Consider the following 13,931-nt stretch of genomic DNA (forward strand, 5'->3'; position numbering starts at 1 on the left):
GGCAACTTCCATAGTCCTGAGCTACATCACAATGGATGTGCTGGCTAGTTTTTTTTGTCAACTGTCATGAGCCAGAGTCATCTGGGAAGATGGGGACTCAACTGGTAATACACCTGTGGAATATTTTCTTGATTGATGATTGATGTGGGAGGGACCAGCTCACTGTGGGTGGTGCCACCTCTAGGTAAGTGGTCCAGCTCATAAGAAAGCAGGATGAGCAAGCCATAAGGAGCAAGGTAGTGAGCAGTGTTCATCCACGACCTCTGTATCAGCTCCTGTCTCGCGGTTTGTGTGTGAGTTCCTGCCCTGACTTCCCTTCACAGTGGACTGTCACCTGGAAGTGTAAGACAAAACCTCTCGTCCTCAAATAGCTTTGGGTTATAGTGTTTGTCCCAGAAATTGAAACTCTTAGAGAGTGGGTCATACCTGTCAAGTACGACAAAGGTCTTAGTTTGCTAAAGTTGCTAGAACAAAATACCACAGACCGGGAGGCGTAAACGACAAAATTGATTTCCTCATAGTTCTGGGGGCTGGAAGTCTGAGATTGAGAGGTCGGCTGGTGTGGTGTTCCCTGAGCCCTCTTACCTGTCCTGGGCATGCTCTTTCCTCAGCCTGTGTGTATGTCTGGTGTTGCCTCGTTACATAAGGACATCAACCCTATTGGATTAGGGTTCTGTCCTTCGACCTCACTTAACCTTATCTCCTCAAAGGTTTCATTTTTAAATGTAGTCACATTGGGAGTTAATGTTCCAATATGTGGGTTTGGAGCGAGTCCCAATCCAGTCCATGGCATCAAGGGACACAGTGAATTCTTACTGTTTATCCTCTGTGCCTGAACATAAGACCGAAAGAGCCAGGCGGTGGTGGTGCACGCCTTTAACACCAGCACTTGGGAGGCAGAGGCAGGTGGATCTCTGTGAGTTTGAGGCCAGCCTGGTCTACAAGAGCTAGTTCCACGACAGGCTCCAAAGCTACATAGAGAAACTCTGTCTCAAGAAACCAAAAAAAGTATAAATATATATTTTATGAATTCATATAAATATAATTTTATAAATTTATATATATATAATATATATTGGTGTAGAGCCTAGTCTTAACACAAAACATTTTAGGAACTCATTTCCTTGCCCTCTATCCATCTTGGTCACATGCAGTTGGGGACCATCCCACACTTAAGGAGGAAAGACGGTGGCCACAAAGAAGATAAGATGTCTCTGGAGTCCACCAAGTCTAGGTTGTAATTTGTTATGAAAAGTAGGAAGTACATGCTGAGGCACAAGCAGACGCTGAGGATCAGACAGGGTGAGCAAAACCAGGCATCCTTGCCAGCAATCGGCCAGCTTTGAGGAAACCTGGAAGAGAAGGCTGTATGATGCTGGATAAAGTTGGTGTCCATCACTACAGAGGGAACAGTACTGAACGGGCATCCTGTGGGAAAGATGCTCTCTGGCTATCGTTGACCTGGGTGACGCTGGCATTGTCATGAGCATGCTCGCACAGTCCAGAGGAAAGCAAACCACGCAGAATTTTTAAAATAAAACTTGAAGGATTTTTTTTTAAAGAAACAAACAACACTCTTAATTCCATTCATAAACACTGTCCTGCCACCAGCCCCCGACTTACACAGCCCTTACTCTCATGTCCCTTTAAACAGTGACCTGCTTAGGTAATGGAAGAAGGTGAAAGCTCACCCCTCTCCACAGCCAATGATGAGATTTCTGTGTAGGTGGTTTTATTTGATTTCCAGTGCCCAAGGAGACCTCAAGCAAATCTTCATTGGTATCATTGTCAGCTCACAAACAGCGCTGATTGCTCTGCGATGCATGCAGATCACGTATGTCCAGAGGTGGCCTTTGGCCACATGCCGTCATCACAAACAGGCTCGGGAGGAAGTTGCTACAAGCAATCAAGGGTGGTTGAAGGAAGTGATGGAGCGATCTTGAGAGAGTGCGCTCTTCAGAATTCCCCTGTTCTAATGATAGAAATGTCCTTTCTGTCACTTCGCCTTTTACTGCTTTAGATGATATTCCCCAGAGGGCGTGAAGGGGAAGAGGGAATGAAGGGCAGAGTGAGCCATTGAGAGCAAAGATGAACTGATCTGGGAGTATTTTATGACCTTACCTATGACCCGTGGTTGCCGAAGGAAGGAAGGCACAGCGCAGATAATCTGGTCCTAGATCTGCCCTCTGCTACTTAAAGCATACCTGGCTTGCAATTTGTGCTCCTTGGTGTCAGCCGGTCTTTTCACATCTTCTATCAAACCAGCCTCTTGTCTACCCCTCCTATCCTTCCCTTTCAACACTTAGGGAATGAGAACCATTTTGGGGTCTAATCCATTGTATCACCAGTGCGTGTTGCACAGGAATTAATCAGTTCCCATCTCTGCTTAACATTATACATTTACACAGCCACTACCAGTATTTACACAACCTCCCAGTATGAAGCAAACCAATGTTAGATTTGACATTCTTTTGGTGAAAGTATTCCTAAAAGATATATTTTTTGCTGCCGGTTGCAACCAGGAAGAATTTCTTTCCAGTCTAAGAGGCTTCATCTACGCTCAGCCTTATAAAGCCCTTAAGTTTTTAATCTTTCTTGAATTGTCCGAAGGTGAAGACAACTATCCTCTTTGATGGTATCCTTTACAAAGCAGCGATCCATTTAAAGAAGAGAAAACAATTCTCGGGACCCAAGAATCCAGGCAGAAAGGATGAACCCAAGTTTTACTCTCTTCATTCATTTTAGAATGTTCTTTACTATGCCGCTTCACTTCAGAAACGATAGATAATTACTCTCTCATGTCACATTACGGGATGATATTGTCTTCACACAGTGGCTGGTGTTCACTCATTTGCCAAAATGACTGCACCCGAGGCTCTAAAAGCCAGAGTGATCATGAAAACAATGACTGAAGACTTCCAAAAGCCAGCATCCAAAGACGGCAGCGTGAACTTGATAAACTCGGGTTTCACGCCTCTTAAATTGTTCAGAGGTTAATAAAGGCGATTCTGCTTCTCTGCAGCCCAACAAAGCAACAGATGCGGAAGTTCTGAGGTGTTTCCTTAAAATTCAGTCACTTCAGTGTTGGCCCTGAAGTTCAGTCTGGTCTGGGCTGATCAAGGAACGTCGATATGCTCAATATCACCGGCCTAAGCTTAAAAGGAAAGTTCACGTCGTGATACAATAATCTCCAGCGTATGAAAGGGCAGGGTGTGATGATAAAGCTTCTCACCTAATTGCCATAGAAAGTGACAAAGATCAAAATATTATTGATCTACAGATGACAAACGAATGCTTGATCTCCAAGCCAGACAAAAGATAGATCAATTTTCTCAACGAATTCGGCTGCTCTTATAATTTAAAAAAAAAAAAAATGACGATGAGGGCGGGGAACTCTATCATGCGACAGGGCTCACTTGAAGGGTATTTTTTTTGGGGAAGGTAATGAGAAATGGGGGATGGTAGGGGAGATGGGCCTCTGGAGACAGGCATGGCGGAAGAGAGGAAAGAGGCAGAGAGGCAGGGAGGGAGGGAGGGAGGGAGGGAGGGAGGGAGGGAGAGAGAGAGAGAGAGAGAGAGAGAGAGAGACAGAGACAGAGACAGAGAGACAGAGACAGAGACAGAGAGAGAATGCACGCCAGAGAAGGGCAGGGTGTCTGTATGAGCGGACGCAGCTGTAGAAATGTAGCTGATGACGTCATTAGGACTCTGAGCCGGTCAGAGTACTGCCTGAGTATTGTTAAGCGCACCCTGTCAGGTGACTGGCCAGCATAATGCCTGAATGCTAACAGCTGCACCTACAGAGTAACTTCGGAGTGTGTTTCTGTATAAGACCAATCTCCCTTAAAAGGGAAATACAGGTGCCACAGTTCTTCAGGGACAGCCACACTGATATACCCAGTCCAGTTTACTGGTTCCATTCCCAGGCCTTGGTGTGGTCCTTAAAGGAAAAAGAAAAGGGACAGTTCATGTCCTTGGCTATGGTGCTGGGAGCTGACACTACCCTTGAAGCCTGGAGTGCAATCCTATTTGAAAATTGGTAATTGTAGCCTAGCCCACACTGGCTTTTTGTAGATCTCCTATAGCCTTTATCTGAAAAATCAAGAGAATTTTAATTAAAATCTTCCACAAGTGTTTGTATAATCAGCTTAGTGAATGCAAATCTTTTCTGGAAAAATACAATCACAGTCAGGCTCTCCTATCGATAAAAATTCAAGAACACAAACTCACATTTAAACATTCCAAAGTTGGCCATGGTGGTGGTACATGTCTTTAATTCGAACCCTAGGGAGGCAGAGGCAGGTGGATCTCTGAATTTGAGGTCAGCCTGGTCTACAGAGTGAGTTTCAGAACAGCCAGAGCTACACAGAGAAAACCTGTCTTGAAAAAAAAAACCAAAACAACGAAAGCACATCCCCTCTTCCTCTCCAGCGAGTAAAGCATCAGGAGAGAAACTCCATAGAAACAGGTGGCAAAGCCACACCTAGAGAGACAGCAAACACAGGATCCAAAAGAAGCAAGTTGGGATGTTTTCCTTTGCGAGCCTCGGGCTAGTGTATCTGTGACAGGGGCCTTGGACTCACTGTGTAGTTAAGGGTGACCTTGAACTTATGATCCTCTTGCCTCTACATCCTGAGTCCTTAGATTAGAGGTGTATGATAGCACACCTGTTTACACCCCCATATCAAAGCCAGGCCTCTGTGCATAGGGGGCCAGCACAGTACCAACTGAACAACAGCTCCAGCCAAGGTCTGCTGTGTCTTAAAGAAAAGATGTGAGCAAAGAGAAAGGAACTCTTGTCTGTCATCAACAATGTTGACTAAAAACTGGACAAAAGCCTGGCATGGTGATGCCTGCCTTTAGTTCAGCTATTCCAAGGCTGATACAGGAGGATGGTTTGAAACCAGATTTTGAAGGCCAGCTTGGATATGATAAGACTTTGTATCCAAAAGCCAAATCAAGACCAAAACCAAAAGCAGACTAATTGAAAGACAATTTAGAGAGCACAAGAGTTGCTGGCTTAAGCAGAAAATTTATGAAGCCAGATGCAGGAAGGTCTGCAATACAGGAAACCGTGAGCAGAAAATTTAAATGAGTTGAAGGAATGAAGACATTAGTGAGTAAATCCAAATAAATACTGATGGCATATAACAATAACAATATTTTCTATCAATAATTTATGGCGTTAAAACCAATATAGAATTCAGATGTTTGTCAAGTATGACATAAAGCTGACAGAGATGAACATGATAGCGAAGTTGCTCTAAGTCTCTAGCACCATGCAGGGAGCACATTAGAACGTTGAGGATAGCTCCTAAGAAACATGCATAGAACTGCGTTTAGCAGCTAGAGAGAGGGCTCAGTGGCTAAGACCTATTGCTGCTCTCACAAAGGACTGCCGTTCAGTCTCAGGACCTACGTTGGGTGGATCAACCACCTATAATTCTCGTTCCAAGGGATCTGGTGCCCTCTTCTCGCCTCTGTGGGCAGCAGCACACACATATTATATTCACACACACATACACACACACATACAATCTTAAAAATCACTTTTAAAAGAATAGGGTCCTCTGGGAGGTGAGGGAGGAGAGACAATAATAATATTCAAAGATGGCGAGAGAAAATCTAGAGAAGCAGGAAGCACATAGTAAGTCAAAGAAATAACAAAGAGATTTGACACTGTAACACAACAATGGGATTTATGCACCTTGAACTCATGGGTGCTGATTTCCTACTTCAGCAGTATGAAACACGAACAATTAGGATGGATGAGCTCTCCTCTCTCTCCCTCTCCCCTCTCTCCTCTCTCTCTCCTCTCTCTCTCTCTCTCTCTCTCTCTCTCTCTCTCTCTCTCTCTCTCTCTCTCTCTCTCTCTCTCTCTCGGCAGTGCTTCTCTGTGTAACAGCCCTGGCTGGACTGGAGCTCGCTTTGTCTTGAACTCACAGAGATCCACTTGCCTCTACCTACCTAGTGTTGGGATTAAAAGCGTTTGCCACCACTACCTGGCTACAGATTTTTTATGTATCCTTTCCAATCTCCACTGTGAACTGGGGATTGACAGAGCATATACTCTCCCATTGAGCATACCCCTAGTCTTATACCTGCTTTGTTTACTTTTATTCTTAAAGGTTTTTTTTTAAAGTGGATGTGTGTGTGTGTGTGTGTGTGTGTGTGTGTGTGTGTGTGTGTGTGTGTGCAGGTACCCACAGAGGCCAGAAAAGGTGTCAGATTCCCTTGAGCTAGCACTACACGTAGTTGTAAGCTACCTGATGTGGGTGCTGGGAACTGAATTTAGGTTCCTTAGAAGAGCAGGAAGCTCTCAACCATCGAGCTACCTCTCCAGCCTTTCTTTAAAAAAAAAAAAAAAAGAAAAAGCATTGCCAGTTTCACACACGTGACGAATTGCGTTTTCACCCCTTTACCTCATCCCTCTTCTTCTTCTTGCTGAAACCATTCTGCTGAACACATTCATGCTTTTTTTTCCCTGTGTGACCCTCAGAGTTTAAACAGAACTGCCTGCATGAGAATAGATGGGAGCTTTGTTTGGTTTGTTTTGTTGTTACTGGACTATGGACAGCTCACCAGTGGTTTCAACACTAAAGAAAGTGGCGGCCCCTTCTTTCAGTCGCCATTCACCTTCAGGCGGAGGTGGGGCCTCCTGGGCCCTTTCCGCTTCCTTGATGAAATGATGGATCAGATCTTGCATGGGCTGAGCTATGAGTGCATCAACCATGGTCCCGGCATATCCAGAAGGCAGTTTTGAATCAGTCCTTCTCAACCACTGACTCTTACAATCTAGAAAGATTCTAATAGTCAGATAGATGTCCTTCTCTTCTGCGATGTTCCCTGAGCCTCAGAGGAAGGTGGTAGGGCCAGGCACCCCATTTTCTGTACTTCTACCAATTGTTTTTATAGACAGTCCACAGCAAAAAGCAGCTTCTCTGATGAAAGCTGAGAGTTGCACTAATCTATACACGAGGATAAAGGTGAATATTTAGAATGTATTTCCAGCTAGCAAAGCGCCAATAGTAGATTCCTCTCTGGGGCCTGTGGCCACCCAGCCATAGGTTATAGTTCCACTGGTTATAGGCCAGTTCCAAATAATGAGCTCCCATTTGTAGAGAGTGACTGGTTACTCCTGCAACATCTGTGCCACTATTGCACCGATGGGCGTGCCTTTCCAGGCTGCTCATCATTGTCATTCACAACTAGGAAAGACTGTTGATGACTGCTCCTGGGGCAGCCTCCAGAGTACTCGCCATAAATATGACAGGTATCCAGAAGGGAGAAAGATCCCACTTCCAGCTTGGATTTCCCATATCCTGTGGCTGACTATGTGTGGCATCTTCAGCAATAAAGTCTTACCATTAAGTTTTGCTTGGTTGATAGTCAACCAAAAACAATGATAATTCCTTTTATTACTTTGGGTGCTGTTGGACGCTCTTTGACAAACAAACAAACAAATAAAAACAAAACACAAAACAAAACAAAACAACCTCAAAGGGAGCTATTGCACACCTGGCACTGAGATTTTTGCCTAAAGTCTTATGGCTTCTGGGAGAAGCATTATCTCCCTGTATGGGAGCATTGTTTAGAAACAAGTATGAAAGTATAGGACCTAAAGATTTAATATAGGAAATTATTTTTTAAAAAGAAATATGAAGACTACAGTATTTCATTTTTATAGGATATAAATAACTTTCTATTGGAGCCCCTAGAGGATTTTAAGATCCTTTCCAGGTCTGTCTATGCTCGTTTGCTCCACAGCTCATTCTCCGCACATTTGAAGCTGGCTTTTTTGCCCTTTGTTCAGTCTTTGCCCTCAGATGAGGCTCAACTTCCTGGTCAGCAGACAGACAGAGCACAGAGATGGTGTTCAGATTGTTCCGGGATGAAGAACACAGTCTGTTTTCAGACACTTGGAGGACCACGTGACATGCAGACCATACTGCCATTCTCTATCTGTACTGCCTCGTCTCCTAGGCCAAGGGTTGCCACTTATTAGCTGTGCTAGGTCTAGAGGGTTGATTAGCTTCTCTGTGCTCTCTCCTCTCACCTGTAGAAGGAAGCTAATACAGCTAGTTCCCAGGGCTCTGGTGACGAGGAAGTGGCACGCATTTCAAACCTCTGGCAAGGTGCTCTGCCCTTGGTAACTATATTAGCTGTTACTGTTTCTGTTAATCCTGTAAGGTTGGGACCACCCTGCCACAAAGGGTGGGGCTTCTTTGTTCATGCTACTCCATCTTCTCGTGCTATACTCTGGAAAGTTCCTCTCTCCAGGTTGTGACACCCTTGGTCCCTTCTCTGCCCACTGCCACTCACAAAAGCCATCTTAAGGAACTGCCATGCAGGCATATTCCGAGCAAAGTGGCCTTGGCATCTAGAGGGGCAGAATCGTGTGGCAAAACAAAGGGGCCCGAATTCTTGCTGCTGTCTTGTTGCCTGCCTGCTGTGAGTGTCTTCTCATTATCAGGTTTTAAACAGTGAACGGAAGACAGCTGCTGCCCCTAGACCTGTTAGCCAGATGTCATGCCATTTACACTGGAAATCCAATTCTGCTTTAAAACTTCAAGAACAAAGCAGGGGACATAGCCTGAAGCCTGTGGAGACAGCCCTTCCACTAGGCAGGGAGGGCCCCAGGCCTTTTCATTCATGTCTTTTTTTTTTTTTTTTTTTTTTTTTTTTCTTTGGTTTTTCGAGACAGGGTTTCTCTGTAGCTTTGGAGCCTGTCCTGGAACTAGCTCTTGTAGACCAGGCTGGTCTCGAACTCACAGAGATCCGCCTGCCTCTGCCTCCTGAGTGCTGGGATTAAAGGCGTGCGCCACCGCCGCCCGGCCATTCACGTCTTTTTGATAAGCAAGGAAAATCCCTCGGTGACCTGTGGGGACACTCTGATCCTAGTCTGAGTGGGCCAGGGGAGTCTAATAGGCCCATCTTTGATACATTTAGATAAGTTGGGAGACTGGAGGCTGAATTATCCCCTGGAGAGTGCATGGCCTAAATCCAAAGACGAAGGAGGACGGCTCTTGCCACTTTTCCTGGACATTCAGAACTCTAATGCAGAGTTCAATGGTGAAACCATGGCATCAAGCTTAGAAGATGAGTTTCCGGTTCACCTTTCATGGCTGGACTTCAACAGTACATCGACACACTCTTGTCTTCGTTAAAGGGTTAGCTGCTCTCATATTATTAAGGCCAGAAGAGACATACATCTTAATAAATATAATAGTTCATAAAGATTTGGGGCTGAAGTGCAGTCAGGGTGTGAATACTCAGTTGGGCACATGTCCTCAGACCCAGTGAGATGTTCTGTCCTGTGCCCTAGCAAGAGCATGCTGTCTTAGTTCCAAGAAGGGTAGGGATGGTTGCAGGAGTCCTAGGTATCTGAGGACCATGGCAATTAAGAGCAGGTCTGTGAAGTTAAAGTCAGGCTATTTAGAATATCAGCACTGAGAAACATTGAGTGTACACAAGTGCCACTGTAATGCATCAGGCAATTGAAAACCTTCAGTTAGAAGTTAATTGCTATGGGATCAGCTTAGTGGCAAAGCACTTCACCTGTGTCCAATCCTTGATAGCAGAAAAAAATATGGTTAGAAAACCACTTTTAAAGGCCTTCAAGCTATACCTAAATCCTTAAGTATGATACCCAAACCTCTTAAGTTTCTGCTCTGTGTACTACATTCAGAGCATGAATGGAATAAACTTTCTTTTGCTCCAAGGTGATTTGTAAAAATAAGAATTTAATGACAGTAACTATTGTTGGCTTAGAACTCATGTTCTAAGCTATGTAGGTCACAAAGAATTTCAGACTCTCAAATCTTCGATCCAATTTTCATGACTATACTTCTCTCCCTATTGCGAGCAGCTGTATTTCCCGCTTCCTTGAGAGGTGTGTCCTAAGACTCTGTAAGTCCACAGGCTTGATTGGCCGCGGAGTCTCACTGACTAAAAGTATTACCAGGACTTCCACAGGCCTGTGCTTACAGAAACACACAGGGACAATATCAGCACTTCCTTTTATTGCTTCTTTGGTTATCTAGGAACCAAGGTCTTATGAGACAGGGAAAACTTCCATGGCCCCCGATACTCCTGCGTGGTAGCAGGTTGAGGGAAGGCAGAACAGCCTCCATGCTGGATTGCAGGTTTTGGGGCCCTAACCAGGTCTAATGTTGAGTGCGTACAGGATCCTGGCTTGGTCAGCGGTCCTCAGCTAGCAGTATGTGCACACGCAGGGCTTCTGCTATCGCCCTGTACAGACATTCCTGATGACTGATGGACAGGCTAGACATTTGAGATTTTGGTCTATGTTGGAATTTCCTGCATTCAGATTCAAGGTAAAGCACAGAGATGGGAACAAACCACTCCTGGACACTATGAGTATCTTCCCTTATATCCCGTGCTGAAATGTATGATTATGGCAGTTTCATTAATGCAAAGCAAAAGTGTCAATAGTAAAAAAAGTTATTGTCTCCTCCCGCAATACACTTTTATAAGGACTCTGCTTGGTGTCTATGCCTGGCATACAAATTAGCTATAAGGAATCTTTAAATAACAGATGCAGTAGATGCAAGTATCACCAATTCTTTTAAGCATAATTCAAATTTATAAATTATCAACATTTATTGATATACTTTCACTTAGTATATTACAGATATTCCAGAGAAAAGTTTTCAAAATGCTGATTTTTTTTCACCAGTTAATAAGACATAAATAATTCTCACATGATGCTACATGCATGTAATCCCAGCAGTTGGAAGGCTGGGGTAGGAAGATCATGACTTCAGGGCTAGCCTATGCTACACAGCAGAACTTGTCTCAAAATAACTAATACCCTATATGCAGACCAGTCACTCACTTTTTTTCCCCTGTAAATGTCTCCCTTCCTTTCCCCTCCTGTTCTTCTGATGTCATTATAGTGTTTGTGAGACAGGGTCCCACAGTTCAGACTGGCCAATAACTCATGATGTAGTTCAGGCTGGCCTTGAACTCACCATTCTCCTGCTTCAACTTCTCAACTGCTAGGATTATAGGCATAGAATATCATCCCTAGATACACTTTAATTTTTCATTACATAAGGAAAAGGATACTATCGGACACACCAGGGAAGTGCTGAGGGCCATTCAGACAATGCAGGGAGCAAAGCAATTGGTGTGCAAGCCAGAGGACCAGTGTCCCCAGTGGAAGCTGACAACTGGAGCCCCAAAGTTGCCTTCTGACCTCTGCTCACACGCCATGGCACTTGTGCACTCACATATGCTCATCAAACAGCCGCACACACTAAAGTTTAGAAAGCAAACGCACTACTAGTAACATGTCATTTTGTGATTCATAATTATTCATTAATATATATGTCATCTTAAGGTTGACAGAGCAATAATGACTATCAAAGCAGCTCAAGCCCAGAGAATCTGCATAAAGTTAGGCATGTATTTATAGTAACTTAATATGGTAGGTAGTTCAAGAAAGGTTTTGCAGTCATAAAAAAATCATAAAGCTAAAAATTTTTCCAAGTGCCAACATTTATAACGTTCTGGCTATCTTTAAAACACTCAAAACATCTACTTAAATTATTTAAGATTCTAACCTAAATATGCATAAGAGATACACAGTTTTTTCCCTTTTTAATTTAGGGAACATTAGTAAATGTTATGATTGAGTCTGGAGGTAACACGTGGGTTAGGCCTATGGCCAGGACTGTTAAAGTGGTGGATTTTTTTTTTCTAACTCATCAAAAGTACATATCTCAGTTTTTATATTAAGTATTGTATACTGCATGGAAAGAGAAAATGATTCCTGTCTTGATCCTTGCAACCCAGGCTTAAACCTCGAATACATTATTTTAAAGTCTGGTCATAGGGAGTGGAAAGTTGGCTACTCCGGGTTTTCAGAAACCCAGCTTTCAGCCAGTGAAAAGAAGTCACTTGCATCTTGGCAGTGACCTTAATTCCCTAGAAATTTAAGGCTTTGGATAGAAAATTACTCCTGGAGAACTCATTTGCTTCAAGAAGGCAGAAGACAGAGAGATTTCTCTAGATTAATGTGCTAGGCCGCATCGAGCTCACTTGGGAGACGGAGACAGCGCTGGCAGCGAGGCAGGGCCAGATGCTCACATCTTCAGCAAATAAATCTACTGCCAGTCTTAATCCTCCACACATTGATACCTTATAAAAGCATCTACAATGCTTCAAAAATCCAGAATTATACTTGTCTAATTGTTGGGTTTGAATTACCTAACTATGAGAAGTATTTTTAATTTTACCTATACATGCATCAGCACTAAGCACGCTAATAGGAGATATTAAACTTGTAAATGGCAAATGAAGTCAATCTGTCTCATTATTTTTACAGTGATCAATTGATTGACTGAGAGGATCTCTACATGCAGCCCTGGCTGGCTTTGAACTTGTAGTGATCCTCTTGCCTCTACCTCCCTGGGGCTGTAATCACAGGTGTGTGCTTCCCTGCCTGGCTTCTTTCATTCTTTTCTGGACTGGAGATATGGCTCAGCAGAAGAGAAAAACCAGTCTCCAGGTGTTTGCAGGCGCCCTTGCACAGCGTGCACAATGCCGGAAAGAAAGAAGAAAGAAAGGACAATATATTCAAAGAAGACGGCTCTCCCGGGGTATCACCAAATGAGCTCACGATGCTCACTGCTCATGGCAAGTGCGTATGACGTCTCACCGTGTTATCCGGGTTTGTGAGACTGCGAATCTGGACTGAATTCTGTTTAGCTGGTGTTAATTCTGTCTTTAAAACATGCTAATCCAGGTGAAATGCCACAAGTTAGTTTTCTATTTAAGTGATTCAGAACTACTTCCTGGATGAATAAATTTTACACTGTTTACTTCATCACCCGAGGAAATGTCCGGAGTCTCAGGAGACAATAAGCATCACCATTACAAAAATAAACAGAGTTTCAAATACTCTGAGATTAGAGTTTAAGATTATTCAACGAGCTGCCAATGATTAAAACCAAAATGCCTCTATTGGATTAAAACAATAAAATCTCCAGTTGTTCTCAGGTTCATGGAGGTTTTAGAGTTTTAGGAATGAGTATTGATTTTCTTCATCCACTAGTTTTCCTGGAAACTTATGGATTCACAATCAATGGCCATGTAGAAAAAGTCCTAATGCAATGAAAATGGGTGTTAAATGGGTCAGTGTGGTGCATGGTGGGGGAGGAGGTGTCCTCTCGCCCCACTGTCTTCTCTTAGGCAAAGGGACTAAATACAGCAAGGCCATTGTCTGCCTTGTGCTAAGCAATGTGGAATACCCCACCATGAGCAATAGACTCACCCCTTAATGCAAATACAAACCACTTCAGGCTGAGGTTATAGATCAGCGCTGGAGATCTTAGCATTTGCAAGGACAGGGGAGGGGAGGCAAAGAGTGAGGAGAGGAAGGGAGGGCCGGGGAGGGAGAGAGGAGAGGAGCAGAGGGGATGGAGGGGAAGGAAGGGGAGAGGAGAGGAAGCTGGAAGAAGAGAGGAGGAGGGAGGAGAGGGAGGATGATAGCAGGTTTGGGTGTGAGGTGAGGAATTCTGCGTTTCTTACAATCTGTCAGCGGACGCTGTTCTTGCTGGAAGGGCTGACTTTGAGTAGGGAAAAGCTGGCACACTGGTCATATTCTTTGTCTGGAAATGAGATGGGTAAGCCAGGAGTTGAAGCCCAGGGTCTTCCATTCCATCTGATATTACACAGTTATGCAAATAGAAAGCTAATTAACTAAGTGAACTATTATCTACTTGCACAAGATTATAAATCTGGACCAGGTGATGTTATCAGGTCTCTTCGGTACCACAAAATGTGAAGATTTTAAGATAACCCTTACTTTACTTTGAGCATTTTCTTTTATATTTCCCTTCATGCCGTGAAAATCGGATTTTATTACACAGTTATCACTCTAGAATCTCCCTGTGTAGCTGTAG

The sequence above is a fragment of the Arvicola amphibius genome, chromosome 11 (assembly GCF_903992535.2).
Source record: "Arvicola amphibius chromosome 11, mArvAmp1.2, whole genome shotgun sequence".
Classification (NCBI taxonomy): Eukaryota; Metazoa; Chordata; class Mammalia; order Rodentia; family Cricetidae; genus Arvicola; species Arvicola amphibius.